The sequence below is a fragment of the Liolophura sinensis genome, chromosome 2 (assembly GCF_032854445.1).
Source record: "Liolophura sinensis isolate JHLJ2023 chromosome 2, CUHK_Ljap_v2, whole genome shotgun sequence".
Classification (NCBI taxonomy): Eukaryota; Metazoa; Mollusca; class Polyplacophora; order Chitonida; family Chitonidae; genus Liolophura; species Liolophura sinensis.
Window position 1 is genome coordinate 17,487,164 of NC_088296.1, and position 8,209 is coordinate 17,495,372.

The window sequence follows — 8,209 nt, forward strand, 5'->3', positions numbered from 1 at the left end:
ACGCGTTGATGTTACGATAACAATCTAAATTTTTAAAAAGCACACTATCTCTGGATCATCTAGATGGACTAACTTAGAAACAGAGGTTCTGGGAAGAACCATAAAGGGTTGTAGGCGGAATCCTCTTAAAAGCCTCGAGTGTCACTGACTTGTGGTAAGGTCTGCAGCCGGCTGCAGATAAGTCGTAGGCCTATAAGGGAAATATTCTTGGATACGGCGTGAAACACAAATCAAATATAAATAAATAAATAAATAAATAAATAAACAAGAGAATAGAACTGACGGTGGCATAAGAATTGGAGCGTCCGCTTGGGAGTCGGGAGGTAGGGGATCAGACCCAAAGACTTTTAAAAATAGTACTTGTTTCTGCCGCGCTTGGCACTCAGCACTGAGAAGTTAGAGTAAGGAAACACGACTGCTGGGTCAGGCGTCAGTATAACGCGACTGGGTGGAGTGTCATGCCTGGTGTCCTCGGCGTAATGCTTGAATGACAGCAGAGAGAGAGAGAGAGAGAGAGAGAGAGAGAGAGAGAGAGAGAGAGAGAGAGAGAGAGAGAATAGATTAAAACATCACTCAGGTAACAGACTTTCTGTTCATTTTGAGAGGTTATTTTTGAGAGCATATAGATGAGGGTTAAAATCTGTCCTAAGGAATTTGTAGATTTCGGGACGTTTATACTTTGCGTGAGCTCTGGGTGACAATAAGCGCTGCACAACGGTCTAATTTCCACAATCAATCGTTAGTCTAAGGCCACTTATTGGTCTGATTGGTGTTTTACGCCGTACTCAAGAATATTTCACTTATACGACGGCCTCCAGCATTATGGCAGCAGGAAACCAGGCCTGGTGGAAACCTACGATCATCCGCAGGTTGCTGGCAGACCTTCCCACGTACGGCCGGATCAACGCATGAAATTGTAGCGCCACTGTATATATGTGCAAAATTCTGAAGTATATAAACACGGTCGTTATACACATGGTTATATCTGTATAAATATATATTCTTAAAGGATGGTTGCAAAAGCACTATAAAATGAAGAGTAATATGGTTTTATTTATTTATTTATTTATTTGATTGGTGTTTTACGCCGTACTCAAGAAAATTTCACTAGTACGACGGCGGCCAGCATTATGGTGGGAGGGAACCAGGCAGAGCCCGGGAAAAACCCACGACCATCCGCAGCCTGCTGACAAACCTTCCCAAGTACGGAACATAGTTTCAAGGAACGTGAAGAAGGATATGCTAAGAAATGAGAAAAACTTCTCCAGTTTTGAGGCATATCTTATAATTCAGAATAAGGCTTCTATTTTATGCATATTTCCATCAATCAATGGTCGGAATTATTCGGAAATGATGATAACGCTTAGCTTAGCTATCCAAATTCGGACAAAATTGTTTTCAAAGCTATCACCGTTGACGTCATCACAGCAGGTTACCTAATTTCCGGACTGACTGCTGGAGCGTCTGGAAAACTGTAGTTTAAAGCCACATGTATGCCCCAAGAAGAAAGCCGATAAACTTTTTTTATAGTTTTATATATTAGGCCTCATCTTGTACTACGCATTAAGAAATAAAAACCATACATCCTTTAATTAAATGTGGACGCGTCATCTTTTTCCTAGAAAGTTTATCCGGAGAGAAACACAAGAATAAATCAATGTGAACCTATTAATTCCTCTTCCTGTGTGGAAAACGATACAAGAAGTCAGGAGGTTTGGCTGATGGAAACGAAGAAAAAAAAATAATAAAAAAATAAAAATTAAATAAATAAATAAATAAATAAATAAAACAAAATAACAAACGACCAAAATATTGACAGTTACAGCGTGGGGGAAACTCACGACCATCCGCAGGTTGCTGGAAGACCTCACGTACGGCCGGAGAGGAAGCCAGCATGAGCTAGACTTGAACACACAGCGACCGGATTGATGAGCAAAAAATATAGATATGTGACGTCAATGCTACATGCAAGTAGATTACTACAGACCACTGTAGAGTCTGTATGATGTTTAAGAAGCATTTACTTTGGTTTAAAAAAATTCTATTAAAAAATTCTCAGAACTAATTTCTTAGACAGTTTTTGATGGTCTGCCATCTGATGTAGCCTATATTTAGTGTTGTCACTTGTCACCTGACGAATTTTCCCACGCGCCAGACAATTGAAATGTTCAATCAGGGAGGGATATCAGGATGAATTGATTTTCAATTAGATTTACTAAACCATTGAAATGGCTACCACAGGCTAATAACAGTTCACTCAAAATACAATCTGCCAATTTTGACAGAAAATCTGGCGTGTGAGTGGTGCTACAGTGTATATTCTGTGATTATAAGATAATACAGTGTCATAATGAACATTACACCCTCTTAGTCTAATAAAGCTTTGCGTTAAATTAACAGAAAATGTGTAGGCCTATGTGTGACGTGGAACAGAACGAATAAATTCAATAGCATCACGCATGCATAACAACAGGGTCTCTCTTAAATCCACTAGGTTATATTATGAGAATTGTGGATGCTTCCACGAAACCAATTCTCCATGCACTCGCCCCTCCTCTCCTAGTATAGCACAGCGTTATCTCAACAACAGTGCTGTGCTCGTGGCGAGTTTCGGTAGTTCATTTAATAACAGTGTGTTTCTCGTCACCACAGCAGACAATTCTGCGCAAGGCCAGTTGGGTAGCAGACTCGAACCTAGCGTATGATGCGCTTCCGTTAATGTATCCTCCGTGAAATCCACACCCGGAGTGACCCATATGACATTTGCCTCTCATTTCACGTGCACTTAGAAAATTAATATGTTAATTTTAACAGAAAGTTAGTCAAGAGTGATGTCTAGAATGTGCTCTGTTGTTATATTCAACAAAATATTCTGTTAGCCTATAATAGAATCTTTATGTTGAATTCCTATAATGTGAGTGGTTTACATTGAACAGAATAATCTGTTATAATAACAGAATTTTATTCTAATTAATGCATGTGAGCTATTCGGCGGGCTCACAAGGCTCCATACAAAAACAATGGAAGCCGGAAATCCTAAAAATGGGACTGAACCAACGTCTGGAACCCAGCGACTGGAAAGGGCGAGCGCTCTAAACGTTAATACTAGATCAAATGTATACATGCATCAATAAAGTATTCTATTTATTAAGGTTATTTTTTTTGTAATGTTGCATCACACAATTCAAGCATAGGTTACACATGCGCAATTAAGGTAAATGTGTAAAGAATTGGCCTCCAAACTGAAGAGTGAAAGAGCACTGATTGGGTAATTCTGTCATACATTTTAGGTTGTTGATGCACTATAAATGTCTGCACTGCTGGTTGGCAACGAGATAAAATGTATTAGAATTTTGTCTGTTTTGGATAGAACTGGAAACTTTTTACCAGTGTTAGTTCCTAACCCCCTGGAGGTTACCAAGGTAATATGACCTATGACCTCACTTCCTGCAACCACATGTTAAAAAAAATGGTGCTCATGCTGGGTTGCTTTTTGATATGTTGGAGAGAAAAGTGCAAGCTGCATGTGGTGGTATGGCACTGTACGACCCGAAAGTTAGGGCATACATATATTTTTGAGGTTGAAGTCGACAGATTCACTGCATAAATAGTAAGGAAAATCAATGCGCCCGTGTAATCTATAAGCTAAAATCGAAAGCCCACGCGCGTTATAAAGTTTAAACATCGGGCGTGGGTTATTTCTAAAGCCCGAGAGCGCGTCTGTTTCCGCTCTTGTCACCCGACCCCTGTTTTGCCTTTTAGCCATACCATGGAGGTATATATGCCCCCATGGTCATGCTAGCGTGCATCGCGTGCCAGTGATGAGACAAGGTGTTTTCGGGTGAACGCAGCGCATCATGAGGTGAACCTGTACGTCTCGATTATCTGCGATTATCGTGTCACATCTTTGTTTAACTGGGCCCTCAGTGGATCGCAGGAATTCCAGGTTAAAAGTTGACTAGGAGTTACCAGGTACATCAGAAAAAGACGACTCTGGCCATTTTACGTCTCCTCCCTCTCCCTCTTGGGAAATAAATAAAATTAGCCTCCAGAATTTGTTGTATTTCGTTGTAACCAAGCATACACATGGTCACAGCCCGTTCCCTACTATCGACAAGACCAACCCTACACCGTTGACTTGAGCCAGCTTTGTCCAGCAATTTATTTATTTATTTGGATTGATGGTTTACACCGTACTGAAGAATATTTCATTTATACGACGGCGCCCAGTATTGTGGTGGGGAAAAATCGGGCAGAGCGCAGTGGAAACCCAAAACCATCCGCATGAGCTCGACCGCATTTATGAGTGGCTCCTGGGTCATGGCGCCGCGTTGGTGTGCTGACCCTTTCGGTCACGGAGGCCGCTCTTGTGTCCTACGCCTAGATTTGTATACAGAAAAAGATAAAGAGCACAAATTAGAAGTTAAAACAGATGACATGTTTATTCTTGTTTAGAGGAATGAAAAGGTAGGGACTGCAGTTTACTGTTACACGTATATACAGATCAAAGATCAGCAGAAAAATATATAATATATATACACATAAGTAAACAGAACAGGAGGACACTGAATTTGTTTACAGGTATGCTCTTGTCTTGTCTCCTTGTTTCACAACTTTATCTGACCTTCCACCTTGGAAATAAAATATTTCATAAATCACAGGTACAACAGAATCACAGTAGGAGTGCTTGAGTACACAAATGACGGTACAGACAAATCTGCAGAGCAAGTACAGTTAGTTTAAATCGTCAACCTTTTCAACCACCAGAGCACTGTTTTCAGTGGAATTTATGAATACAATTATACTTAAAAATGATTTCTTTGTGTCCTTAAACACGTAATCTGTATAAACCTTTGCAAATTATTTCTCTACAATCTATGGTTCTCTCAGAATGTCTCAAAGTATGGTTACAGAAGTGGTTGAAAAGGTTGAAGAATTAGGGTAGGTTAAAACTGCCATTTACCTTGCTGTGAAACAATGGTATTTCTATTCCACAGCTTCACAGTATGCTTAGCCTTACCTGACTAGTGCTAGTACCTGGCATTTCACAGTATCATAACTTGATAGTTCTAGGCATTTCACAGTATCATTATAATTTGACAGTATTAGTACCTGGCATTTCACAGTATCATAACTTGATAGTTCTAGGCATTTCACAGTATCATTATAATTTGACAGTACTAGTACCTGGCATTTCACAGTATCACAACTTGATAGTTCTAGGTATATCACAATATCATTATTTGACAGTACCACTACAGTAATTGGCATTTCGCAGTATCATAACTCACCAGTGCTGGGAATTGACATTACAATGTGTCACAACTCAACAGTTCTAGGTATTTCAATATATCATTAACTGACAGTATTTATACTTGACATTTCAAAGTGTCATTTACTTGACAGTCCTAGTACACGGTACTTTACAGTAGGATTACCTGACATTTATAATACTGGACATTTCACAGTATCATTAAATATACCTCACATTTCAATGATAATTTTCAGTTGCCATTTGACATTATGAGAACCTACCATTGTTCACTATGATTTGACCAAAGAGTTGCCCGTTTTTGTTTTTTTTTTCAAAATTACACATGATGCTTGATGTTTTGAATTTTAGGCTTGTCTATTCAACATATTGATTATTCACAGAAGTTTTAACTGAACTTTCACACCAATGCTGCTTTGACAATACTCACTCATCCACAATAAATTATTACAGAGTTTTGGCTATATACTCACTCTAACTTTTTCACCACAATTAAATTATCTGGCCTTTTTGCTATAACCACCCTAACTTTTCAGCAGTAACGTTGTGTAACTTTTTAAACAATGTTGCCAATAATCCAGGCATCATAAATTATCTGGCTTTTTTACTATAACCACCCTAACTTTTCACAGCAACGTTGTGTAACTTTTTAAACAATGTTGCTTTGACTTTCCACACTCAGACTAACAATCCAGGCATCATAAATTATCTGGCTTTTTTGCTGTAACCACCCTAACTTTTCAAAACAACGTGTAACTTTTTAAACAATGTTGCCTTGACTTTCCACACTCAGGCTAACAGTACAGGCATCATAAATTATCTGGCGTTTTTGCTATAACCACCCTAACTTTTCAAAACAACATTGTGTAACTTTTTAAACAATGTTGCTATGACTTTCCACACTCAGGCTAACAATCCAGGCATCATAAATGATCTGGCTTTTTTGCTATAACCACCTTAACTTTTCACAGCATCATTGTGTGACTTTTTAAACAATGTTGCTTTGACTTTCCACACTCAGGCCAGCAGTACAGGCATCATAAATGATCTGGCTTTTTTGCTATAACCACCTTAACTTTTCACAGCATCATTGTGTGACTTTTTAAACAATGTTGCTTTGACTTACCACACTCAGGCTAACAATCCAGGCATCATTAAATTATCTGGCTATTGTACTACGACCTCTCTGTGACCTCTTATAGTATTTTCGCATGGTTTTTCCCTGTAGCATTGATTAATGTTTTAAGACACAACAATTTTATATTGAGCTTGATATATTTTCAACTTTGCAGTAGCCTGCAGCACTAATTCGGCTTGCCTATTCACCATAATCTTGTCGGTAATTTAACAATTAATTAACTAATTAATAGACTTTTGAGTTACAACAATGATACAGTATGCCATTTCTAGAAAAAGTAAACTAACAAATATATCTGTCCCATATATACATCATGCAAAAAAGGAAAATAGAAAATTGTTAATAAAAATACAAGCTTTAGTCGAAACAATTATCCATGACATATAAGGTGAGTAAAGGTTGAGATTTACCTGAACAATACATATGAGTGGAGAGAAAATAAAAATGGCAATATATGATATAATTTCTTTACAACATCCACTCTGTCGTCATTATTTCCCTCTGCCTAAATTAGAACAATTAGTACATCACAAACAAACCACGTTTGTGGTGCAGGCTACACAGCTGCCATACTTTGAACTTTACCACAGCAGTTATCTCCCCTAGATCAGTTCCACACAATGTTCACTTTCTATTGTTTAGAGCATAAACGAGCTCATGCTCTGAAACTGATTATCCAATTAAATTACATTTATGTGATGGCTTGGAACAGCCAATTGGGTTGTTTGCAGATAACACTTCCTGACTACATACATCAGTGTGTCACCTGGATACTAGGTACACAAAACAAAGTTTCACATGACCAGCTTGTCTACCTGGAATGCTGTGCCCAATGAGGTCGGCCAGCCTTCTACAAAGGGAAGCAAATCTTGTAACTGATAAAACAGCAGTGCCCTCTATCTACTTAAATAACAATACCACTCATTTCAATGCCATCACCAGTAATCATAAATAATAAGAGCTGACATTGTTATTCAAATAGGTAGGGGGCACTGTTGTTTAATCAGTTACAAGATTTGCTTCCCTTTGCAGAAGGCTGGCCGACACCACTGTTCAAAAATGTATTAGACCGTTATTGACCTTAGCCTAGACTAAAGTGCCATTTACTTTATACTTGGATGAGACTGGTATCAAGAGATAAGCTTAGATTAACTCTAATACATTTCTGAACAAATGGCCCCTTGATATTGATTCAGCAAGGTATTAGTTGGAACATACAATAGAATAAACATACCAGATTCAGTAACTAGGATTTTTTCACATATCGTTAAGCAACTTTAAGAATTTCTAACATCCTAGTAGGCAATTCCCTATTCACAAACGCGTTGCACTACGTCTTAAATATTCAAAAATTTTCTGCTTCCCTCACTGTCTCAACAACACCTGCTGCTCCGAGTTTTAAAATATTTTTTTTTAAATTTTACTTCTTGCAAGAAAAATGTAAATGAAGTTGTGAATGAAGGTAGGATTCAAATGGTTGTATTTATTTGATTTGTGTTCCAAGCTATACTCAGTGATATTTCACTTACCGGTACTGGCATACAATAGCACAACAGACTGATTGCACCTCTGTACAAGTCTAATTACTGACAAGGGATTGATTTTTCTGGAAGTGCTAAAACTAGTTACGCCCAAAAGTAACACAAATTCATATCCTTTTCCAAACTTACCCTAATTCCTCAACCTTTTCCGCATATGAAAGAGTAACTTTCAGTGCAATTTATGGACATTCATAACTAGATTTTGGAGACAGAACTACCTTTGTTGGGCTTTGCAAAAAAGTATAATTTCACTAGTGA